At 38.7% G+C, this 11,442-nt stretch overlaps 1 pseudogene; it reads left to right on the top strand.

Moving 5' to 3' along the window:
• The first annotated feature begins 8,886 nt into the window (after positions 1-8,886).
• Positions 8,887-10,642, top strand: LOC147618278 (aspartic proteinase nepenthesin-2 pseudogene; annotated as a pseudogene).
• The last annotated feature ends 800 nt before the right edge of the window (positions 10,643-11,442 follow it).

Below are 11,442 nucleotides of genomic sequence, written 5' to 3'. Positions count from 1 at the left end.
AGTTAATCCATTTAGAAATCCCATGCCATCATCTCCACGCTAAAGTCTTGCATATTAAAAGGTTACTATCTAAAAATCCAATAATGATAATGTATCCTATCTCAAAAGCCTATGACCTTGTCCTACATCTAGCCATTAGATGACTCCTCCTTCTTACACAAAATAAACTTTCTTTGTCCTATCCGTGGGAATGATTGTACTCATAGCATTCCACTACAAAGATTATTAATGGCTTAAATATTGTTGGTTTATCTTGTCTTTACATCTTGTCGGTATTTTATTTTATTCTTAGTTCCTCATCCTATGAAACTCTTGATTCAAGAAAAAGCCTTACATGTTTTCTTTTTCTGATTGGAACTTTTATTTTTCTTCTTGACTCAAATACCTTATTTTTTTCATTTCACATGTGATCTTGTTTTTGTTATTATTGATACTATAAATAGAAGATTCGACTATGAGCAAGTGTTGGTGATTGCATGTTGAAAGATTGTGTCCCGCTAGAAAATTGAGGGCACTTATTTAAGTGCAAACTTTATAATATAAGAGTTTTTAAGATAAAGCAAGAAGACGTGTATTGAAATTCAATACCTTTATGTGCTGCTAATGCAATGATACTCAGCATGAATGGTAGTCATACAACATGTGAGTGTAAAGGTTTCACCATAGTCAATGCCTTTCTCTTGCGGATAACCCTTTGCCAACAAGCCTAGCTTTGTATCGCTCAACACTATTATTCGCTCTATGTTTGAGCTTGTAAACCCATTTTGTACCAATGGCCTTCTTGCCAAGAGGCAAGTCTACCAAATCCCATGTATCATTTTTTAGTATCGAATCATAGTCAGATTGCATAGCCCTCATCCATTGTTCTGATTCCTTTGCTTCATTAAAAGAGACAGATTCCTCTTCATTACATAAAGTGGCAATAAGAACATGACCTGCATCAACATGAGATGTATGATGAGAACCTGCACGTGTTCTTCTAGCCAAAGGAGTGTCCAATTTTCTATCACGTAGTGTTTTCACTAGCCATTTGGCATACTTTTTGACTCCTCAATTTCCCTTCAAGATTTCCTCATCAACCACATCATCCACATTTGCCTCTTCAATAGGCTGATTTATGGGCTATAAAACATGCTAATGTTTAACTTGTGTGGGTTGATTTTCAAGTTTCAACATTACTTTGAGTACCCAAATGCTCTACATCATTGTGTCCTACATTGAACAATTGAAGGAGAGTGTTGAATATGTATTGCGGAAAAGCTTATCCTCACTGTCTACCATTTTTCCTAGTACTCCCAAGCAAGTAATCACATAGCTTGCAAGAGCTAAGTGATCATTTGATGCAACCAAGGTGGTTGCTAATATGGCCACTGACAATGGAGACTTGCAAGGTGTATGAAAGAAATGAAGAGTAACGTGAGTAGAAATTTTACTCGTAAGATGTAGAGATCGATGTCTCTCTAAAGTGCAGCTTGTACACAAGATCCGGTGTGGTAAGTGTTTGATGATGCTTTCATGTGTATCTACACACTGAGTCTAATATAGATCTGATAATACTACTTCAGATTCTAATGAAGAACAGTGCAAATCTCGACCCTAAAAATGTCTATAAAAAAGTGAAAACCGTGCGAACAAGATCCAAAACGTGCTCGGAAATGAAAATTTGATTGATAATTATAGTGTAATGTATTGCACACTTCGTGGTTCTCTTTCTTCTCCTAGAAATTCTCCTTGTTTTGATTCAAGAAGACATGTGACTTAGGGTGAAGGGTAGGCAGCAACACAGATGAGGAGTGTATGCTCTGATACCAAATGTTGGAAATAGGGTTGTAGGAATGCACACACACACACACACACACACACACACACACACACACACACACACACACACACACACATAGTGGAAAAGCTCAAGGGAGCACACAATGAGATGATAGATAGATAATGGATATGTGCTGTACAAAGATGATAAGTATACCTCAAGATGGGTGTATACTAGCACGGGGGACAAAATCTCCTAAAGAGGGAAAAAGTGTCCCAGCTGGTCCTAATGTGTTCACACATCACTACCAAATACGGCTACACCTATGTAAAGTTTAGCGTAATAATATTTTTATGCTATTATAAGTTCTAAATACACAAGGTAGAAAAGCTCCAAAGAGTGAAAATCTCAACCAAAAAACCTAAACTTTTTAAATAATATTTAAAATATTAATCCCCAAGACTTTAATGCTTTTTTAGATTATTGCTAGACATTTCTCCTTTTCTCATGAGCTTTCTTCTTAAATCTTGAGTAAATTTGAAATATTGAGTGTTTCCATTTTGATATTTACTAGTCACACTACCCCCACTTTTACATATTTCAAGAAATATCTTTTTAAAAAAACTTTACAATGTATAGAGACGATTTTTAGAAAATTAGAGTCCACACAAAATGTCATTTATCACTTAATGAGGTAGTCTAATAAAATGTGAGGCAAGTAAGAAGACCTTAGATGCGCAATCTCAGAGTCCGCATAACTAGTCTCAAAATCTATTATGTCAAGATCAAGATATTTTAAAGGCAATGTTTGGCTAGTCAACATGTGCAACCAACACTTTTACCACACTTAGATAGTCTAATAAAATGTGAGGCAAGTCAAAAGACCTTAGATGTATAATCTTTTTATTCTAGCATTAGGTCCGATGAACATATTCCCTCATTCACAATTCACATAGTAGACACCCATGTCCATGGTGTGTGATGAATAACCATGCCCTACTAAATTATGAAACCATTCCATTAGATAAAAGTGGATGTTTGCATATGATTTCTCTATAAAAGGTGGCTCTATATGTGACTCCAGACCCAAACATTGTATATTAGACCTCTTTCTTCATAGTTGAACACTTGAACCAGTAAGTGAGGGAAGGTGAAGAGGTTCTATCTTCCCATAATGCTTTTATAAATCAATATCAAGTAAGATGAAATAATTTCCACATTAAAAATGTCACATAATGGCCATTGTGCCCAAAATTTGTAATTAATTTATAGCCAATGCAAAAGGTCCAACCACCACATTAGATCCATGTATAAGTATGCAAATGGTTTCAATGCCCATACAATGTCAATCTTATCATGTTTTAAAAAAAGAATTCCCAATAATATTTTCAATAAATATAGTCATAACATCAAAGCCACGTGCTCATGCAAATTTGATTCTAGTTAATCCATTTAGAAATCCCATGCAATCATCTCCATGCTAAACTCTTGCATATTAAAAGGTTACTATCTAAAAATCTAATATAATGATAATGTATCCTACCGAGTCAAAAGCCAATGACCTTGTCCTACATCTAGCCATTAGATGATTCCTCCTTCTTGCACAAAATAAATTTTCTTTGTCTTATCCGTGTGTGAAGGATTGTACTCATAGTATTCCACTACAAAGAAACTTAAATGGCTTAAATATTTTCTTTTACTCATAGTATTCCACTACAAAGAATCTGATTATTAATGGCTTAAATATTGTTGGTTTGTCTTGTGTTTACATCTTGTCAGTATTTGATTTTATTCTTAGTTCCTCATCCTATGAAACTCGATTCAAGAAAAAACCTTATATGTTTTCTTTTTCTGATTGGAACTTTTGTTTTTCTTCTTGACTCAAATAGCTTATTTTTATCATTTCACATGTGATCTTGTTTTTGTTATTATTGATATTGTAAATAGAAGATTCAACTATGAGCTAGTGTTGGCGATTGCATGTTGAAAGATTGTGTCCCACTAGAAAATTGAGGGCACTTATTTAAGTGCAAACTTTATAATATAAGAGTTTTTAAGATCAAGCAAGAAGTCATGTATTAAAATTCATGATATTGAAAAGTACACAATGTTGGTGATCGTACTTCTAAAGCGTCAAGGCTACCTTAGGTTTATTCACTAAAGTTGTGGCATCATTCAATGGTGGAAGATGTATAGTTCCAACAAATCTTATTTTTTTGGTGTGTTTCTCTCTCTCTCTCTCTCTCTCTCTCACACACACACACACACACACACACACACACACACACACACAAAGTTCTTAATGACCCCATCTATGTTCCTCCTTTTAGTTAATCAAGCTTAGAAAGGCTAGTTTATTATTAATCTAAGTTCTAGATTGTGATAGAAACATAAGTACAAGGCATGATACCAATCAATTTAGTTGACAATTTTTTTTTGGGGATTTAAATAGATGGTGTCTAATAATTTCAACTACATGTGGATATCCTTTGTGATTATTAGAGGCTAGTTTGGGTGTGAGCACTCTTTTGAAAAATGGCAAATGGCAACAAGGAATTGCCAACTCTTCCCCAACCATGATGATTACACGTAAAGGGTGGCCATCAATTGCATATTTCAATGGAAGCATGGGCAAATGCATATGTGCCTTCACATGAAGAGGTCGTGAAATATTGTGGGAACCCAAACCGGGTGTATCCTAGAGACTGTTGCACAACTACTTGTGTTGTATCAGTGATAATTTTGCATAGAGAAGAGGCCTTGGGGGGATTGTTGGGTGTACAAGCAATGGGTTGTGCGAGAAGAGAGGTAAGTGCAATAGAGATAGGGAGTTCTTGTGGGCAATAGAGAGGAGAAAATACTATACGAAGGAGCCTGTGCAGAGAGAGGGTGGGTAGTTGGTCCTCAACACGATCTCCCATGAGGTCTTAAAGACCCTTGTCAGGTGAGATCAATGGATGCCATTGATACAATTTAGGTTGTCTTTTTGGGGCCATTGGATAAAGTAAGCTCAGACAAGTTAACTATGTTGGCGCATTGCAAAAAGTAAACTAAGGGTGAGAAACATAGAATATAATAGTTTGAAGCCACATGGTTCCAGTGCTTGTAGGTATATTGTAGTGGTAAGCATTTCCAATGGTGACCCAAGGTAAACTAAGGGTGAGAAACATAGAGAACTAAGGGTGAGAAACATTTTGGGGCCGTTGGATAAAGTAAGCTCAAACAAGTAAACTAGGTTGGCGCATTGCAAAAAGTAAACTAAGGGTGAGAAACATAGAATATAATAGTTTGAAGCCACATGGTTCCAGTGCTTGTAGGTATATTGTAGTGGTAAGCATTTCCAATGGTGACCCAATGTATCAAGCTCAAATCCTCTTTTGCACATAACATCTTGCTCCAAAATTCTCTAAGTCCTAAACCCAAATTCACCCTCATTCCATGATATAAACTACGAAGTAAACGATGATTTGTCGAATAAACTAAGAAGTAAACTATTCCTGTTTAGTAAACTACAAAGTAAACTAAAATGAAATTTTCTCAGTTTTTTGTAGTACGAAGTAAACTATGACTGCTTAGTAAACTACAAAGTAAACAAAGATAAAGTTTTATCAAATTTTTTACTTTACTCGGTGTAGTTTACTTGTCCGGTTTACTTTATCCGACGGCCCAAAAAAGGCATCGCGATTTTGATCAATGCCATCCATTGATCTCACCTTACAAGGGTCTTTTAAGACCCGTGAGATAGTGTTGAGGGAAAGTTGGTGCCTGCATACATACAAAGTGTGGATTTAATAATGTACATCCTGAGATGTGTACACGGGCATGTGTATTTACTGTTGCTGCTATTGAGATGCTGGTGCTTTGATGTTTGGATGCATGCTTAGTTATTAAGGGCTTGGAGCAAGTTGGACAGTATATGTAGTGGATCCTGGAAGGTCTACCTAAGAGAAAACCTCCAATAGTACTGGTCCAGCTGGGCAATGTGCATGAGACATATGTACACACTGAACTTTTGCAAGTGACAATCTTGCCAAGATCTTTAGAGAGTTGGTGATTGATCATTGCAGGTGATTAAATGTTACTTGGATTTTTATGTATATGTCTAGGAAATAAATAGCTATATCAAGGGCATAGTGGATGGATATCAAATTAGCTGAATGTGAAGTGATTAAGAAGTGTTGTACTTATGTAGATGTTCTTGTTGTTTTAAGAACTCTGGGGGTTGTGATGATAACCAAGGATGCAGTGAGACTTGCAAAAGGAGGAAAGAAAGCACATTGAGCCAAATGAAAAGCTTGTATGTGTTTATATTCATTGAAGGATGCATTAAAGGAGGCTCAAGGATTGTAGAATGCAAGAACATGTGATGGTGATACCATGATTAGTGTGATTGAGATCGTTTGTAAGGAGCTAGAGATGCCTCTAGTGGTGCATGATGAGGATGTTGATGTGTTGGATGCTAGTATGCATGCATGTGATGATGATCAGCATCGGGAGACCATAATGCCAGTGCAAGTGAGTACTTGTTGTTAGTTGCCACCACAGAGGGATATATTACTCAGTAGGATCCACAAGTGGTGGCAATAGGGAGCCCTATGGGAGGGGTTGATGCCACGGGTAGCAGTGAAGCTGAGAATCCAATGATGGTAGCCAAGGATGAGTTTAGATATGCATTGGGAGTTGATGGTGATGCTTTAGAGTCTTTTGTGGGTGATATTGCATGTTGTGACTAGCCATGCAGCATACATAAAGCCAATGAAAGGCCAAGCTTGAGGATAATGCATGGTTGAGTGAGATCAGCATGTGGGCTAGTTGTATACTCAGGTTGGTTATGTGACTTAGCATGGAGATGGTGACATGCCACACATGTTTTTGATACTGGGGATGATGGAAGCACATGAAGTGCTGAAAGGACACTCTACAGTTGTTGACATGTGTTTTTTTTAAGTGTGTTCTTGTTTTGGTTAGATGTGGATAGTGTGTGTGTGTGTGTGTGTGTGGGAGGGGTGGGGATGTCAGATCCTATACATATTCAAGAGATGTTGCATGTGGAGTAGAAATGTTATTGATGTGAAATAGGTGCCTAGTAGAGCTTGGTGTTGGGGTGGGGCTCGGTGATATAAGCTTTTGAGATGAAATAGCATAGAGACATGGTGACAATTCTTGAGGTCTCAGGGATGAGGCTTGTTGACATGGCTCACATTAGGTGGTAATATGGCACATGTGGATCATTAGTTAGAGGTTGGGATGTGCAGGTTTACATTTGGTGTACATAAGTAGTATTTGACTTCTTGATAGAGCTGCTAGGTAAGCACCACACACACCTAGCAACTGCTAGGTAAGCACCATACACACTTAGCAGCAGCAGTTGGGGGAGAAAAAATTGGCAGATTTTTTAAATGGTATCACATTGACAAAAGAGGTCTCGGCTTTCTTGGAATGATAGTATCTTTGCAATGCCCATATGCAGATGCTACACCCCTAGGAGTTTTTCTATACCTGCAGCAAACTTTGCAAAAGATGGTCGACTATGCAATCCCACACACGTCTACACGGATAAGATTCTTCTTGTGGTGCTTTTGTCTTTTGACAATTCCCATAAATTATTGCATCCTACTATAGCCTTTCATATATAGGCATTGCCTTCGGCTCTCTTGCACACCAAGCAATTGCCGAAATCAATGTATCGGCCTTAATCAACTTGATGCTAATGTCTTTGATGGAACCCCAATCTTCACTATCATGCAGACATCTAGTTGTATACCTGGAAAACGACCAACTGGTTGAATCTCTCTCTCTCTGCATCGATGGTGCAGATGCAAGCCCATTTGACAACCTAGATCTTATAAAAATATAACACTACGGAAAGATAAATAGCAAAACAAAGTGTAATAGACAATGCAATAGATAGAGAATGAAGAGAATTTGAAATTTTGAGATAGGTACAATGTGATGGTGTTGTCCACCCGTGCAGTCTCAAGTAGAGCTTAGATGGGGATCTAGATAGACTTTGGATGGAGGAAGCACTAAGTGTAGAGGCATCAGGCTTCTTCTTGGATGCATCTGGTATAGGCACATAACATTCATAGCCAAACATTCTGAAATGGGACACTGAAGGTTTCTTACCAGAGTAGGCCTCTTGTGGTGTGATACTCTTGAGTGCCTTTGTGTAGCTCTGATTGAAGATGTAAACTACTGTGCTTACTGCTTTAGCCCAGAAAGTGTCTTTAACTCTTTTTCTTTTACCATACTTCGAGCCATCTCCATGAAGGTCTGATTACAATGTTCTACAACAATGTTTTGCTGAATTGCGTGAGCAGTGGTGAGTTGGCACACTTGATGCCATTCTCCTTGCAATAGCTATCAAATTCTGTTGATAGTAATTCTCCTCTTTGATTTGTATGAAACTTTTTCACCTTCTTTCATGTCTCATTCTCCACAAGCTTATGCCACTATTTAAACTTGCCAAACGCTTCCAGCCTTATCCCGAAGGAAATAAACCCACATCTTCCTATTGTAACCATCGTTATTAAGAGCATAAAGTGAAACTTTTTCACCTTCTTTCATGTCTCATTCTCCACAAGCTTATGCCACTATTTAAACTTGCCAAACGCTTCAGCCTTATCCCGAAGGAAATAAACCCACATCTTCCTATTGTAACCATCGTTACTAAGAGCATAAAGTGAGAAGATCCCCCCGATACAGTATTAGACATCTTATCATAGAGGAGTCTTTGCTATATTACTGCTCTCCTGTGGAAATCCCTTGTGTTGTTTGCTTATCCATCATGCAAGCCTCACATGGTTCTACATTTCTTTTTTCTACATCTCTTTCAGCATTACAATTCCGATGTGACATTATTTTTTTGGGGGATTTAAATAGATGGTGTCTAATAATTTCAACTACATAGGGGATCTTGAGCGATCCAAACATACATTCACACCCTATGAAGTTGACGCATTAGAGCTTCAATATTGGAATTATCAACGAAGTTGTTTAGCTTCTTATAATAACATCCTCGTCATATCCGGTTTACCAGCTTTGGTGGGGGGGGGGGGGAGGGGGCGTGATTATGCATGCAAACGTGTTTGTCCAAATCGAAAAATACAATAATGTGAGCTATGGTGAGCTTGATGGAGGATGGGTTGAAGCTCCAATAGAGGATTGCTATAAGAAAACCTCTCAACTTGACCTTGATTAGCAGTTTCTATAACTCTCCCTTCCCCTCTTCCCACTCAAAACTTGACCTTGATTAGCATTACATTACATTCAGCTGCCAATTATGGAGCATATTCTGTCAAGCCTCATGTTGGCAGGACTCCTATGCATTTTGGGCGGTCAGCTGGCCCTTGGAAGAGGAGGGGTAGACCTCATGGTGGAGAACACAGCAATGGTGGACAGAGAAACAATGGAAGCTTTGAGAGTAGAGCTCATTCACATTGACTCATTGATGGACTCCCAAAGCTTAAACAGCCCGGAGAGGCTCAGGAGGGCTGTGGAGGCAAGCAAGCAGAGAGCTGAAGTGTTAGCAAGGAGGGCAAAACCAGGACCACCATCAGCTTCTAAAGAAGAAGCAGCAAGCCCAGCTCCTGTGTATAGCACAAACCAAGGTGCTTACCTTGTGGATCTAGCCTTAGGAACACCCCCTCAGAGCTTCAATGGAGTCCTTGACACAGGCAGTGATTTAGTGTGGAGGCAATCTAATCCTTGTGAAGAGTGCTTTAATCAAACGGGGCCTCTATTTGAGCCCTCTGATTCCTCTACATATGGAACTGTGTCATGTGATGATCAGCTTTGCAATGCTTTGCCATTCCCTCTATGCGAGGGCAGCACATGCAACTACTACTATTCCTATGGGGATGGCTCCACCACCATTGGGGTCCTGAGCTCGGACACTCTCACCATGGGTGGCCTTAGTGCAAAGAGCTTTGTGTTTGGAGCCGGATTTGATAACTATGGAGAAATTGGCACCCTTGGAACTGCAGGTATTGTGGGCATGGGAGCTGGCCCCCTCTCTTTGCCCTCACAAATCTCATCAACCATAGATAGTAAATTCTCTTATTGCCTTGTCACTTGGACCGATGCACCTTCTATAACTAGCCCCCTTCTCTTTGGTGCTAGTGCCCAACTCAATGGAAATGGAGTCCAATCCACCCCCTTTGTCACAAGCACCCCCCAACCCACCTTCTACTACCTCAACCTCAAGGGTATCAGCTTTGATGGAACCTTGCTTGACATCCCACCTGGCACCTTTGATATACAACCTGATGGCAGTGGTGGCATCATTATAGACTCTGGCACCACTTTCACTTTTCTTGTGGATGCTGCCTACTCCCTTATTAAAAGCTCATATTCTTCTAATATCACCCTTCCTCCTAAAAATGGCTCTCCAGTTGGGCTTGATTTGTGCTATGACAACTCTAAAAATGCCAAGGTGGATATACCCCCCCTCACCTTTCACTTCGATGGCGCTGACGTGGACCTTCCGACAGAGAACATATTTGTAGACTTCCAAGGGTACTTCTGCTTGGCTTTTGTCAGCACTCCTCCCCAACTCAATATAAACATCTATGGCAACACCCAACAACAGAACTTCCAATTTCTTTATGAGAAGGGGTCTGCTGACCAACTCTCCTTCAAGCCTACCAATTGTGAGACTCTCTAAAATCCTCATTGCATGATTTGATATGTTGTAGATATATGTCACATACTAGCCATGCTTGAACTTTATAAAAAGCATGGATAAATGTGCCTAAAGAAGGAAAATAAATAGTCTTCAAAGATCAAAGCAGGCTCACACCTCTTTTCAAAATTGAGCATGCTTATAAATAGTTATAAAAGCGTGAGGGGTTGGAATAAACTCATGTCACAAATCTTAGAGTCAACAATATATTTCGTTGAATATTTTGTCTAAGCAATCTTGTCAATTATTTATTACCTTTTGAAAAACTTTTATTTGGGATAAATTACTAATGATCTTAGATTGAAACAAAGAATGTTAATGAAAACATCAAGTATATAAAATCACTACATTCTTAGTGGTCACGAGATTTAAAGTGATTACATGTACATTATTGCCTGCAATTGTTCGTTAAACCTACAAGCTAAAAAAATTCAATGTTCTAAAACAATGCGAACTCTTATTTCGAAGAGACGGAGAGAAAAAGCCACACACACACACATATATATATAGATATATATATGTATATGTATATGTATATGTATATGTATATATATATGTATATGTATATAAATGTATACATATATACATACATACATAAGTTTGGATGAGATCTTGGCTCGGTAGCATCATGTGAATATCCTCTGTGATTATTAGAGGCTAGTTTGGGTGTGAGCACTCTTTTGAAAAATGGCAAAAAGGAATTGCCAACTCTTGTAGGGCTCCCACAACCATGATGATTACACGTAAAGGGTGGCCATCAATTGCATATTTCAACGGAAGCATGGGCAACAAATGCATACGTGGCTTCATAGGAAGAGGTAGTAAAATATTGTGGGAACCCAAACCGGGTGTATCCTAGAGACTGTTGCACAACTACTTGTGTTGTATCAGTGATAATTTTGCATGGAGAAGAGGCCTTGGGGGGATTGTTGGGTGTACAAGCAATGGGTTGTGCGAGAAGAGAGGTAAGTGTAGCAGAGATAGGGAGTTCTTGTGG

This window comes from Cibotium barometz, chromosome 35 (assembly GCF_041138505.1).
Source record: "Cibotium barometz isolate CiBa-2024 chromosome 35, ASM4113850v1, whole genome shotgun sequence".
In the NCBI taxonomy this organism is placed as follows: Eukaryota; Viridiplantae; Streptophyta; class Polypodiopsida; order Cyatheales; family Cibotiaceae; genus Cibotium; species Cibotium barometz.
Note: the sequence above shows the minus strand (reverse complement) of the source record. Positions and strands in the feature narration are given on the sequence as shown.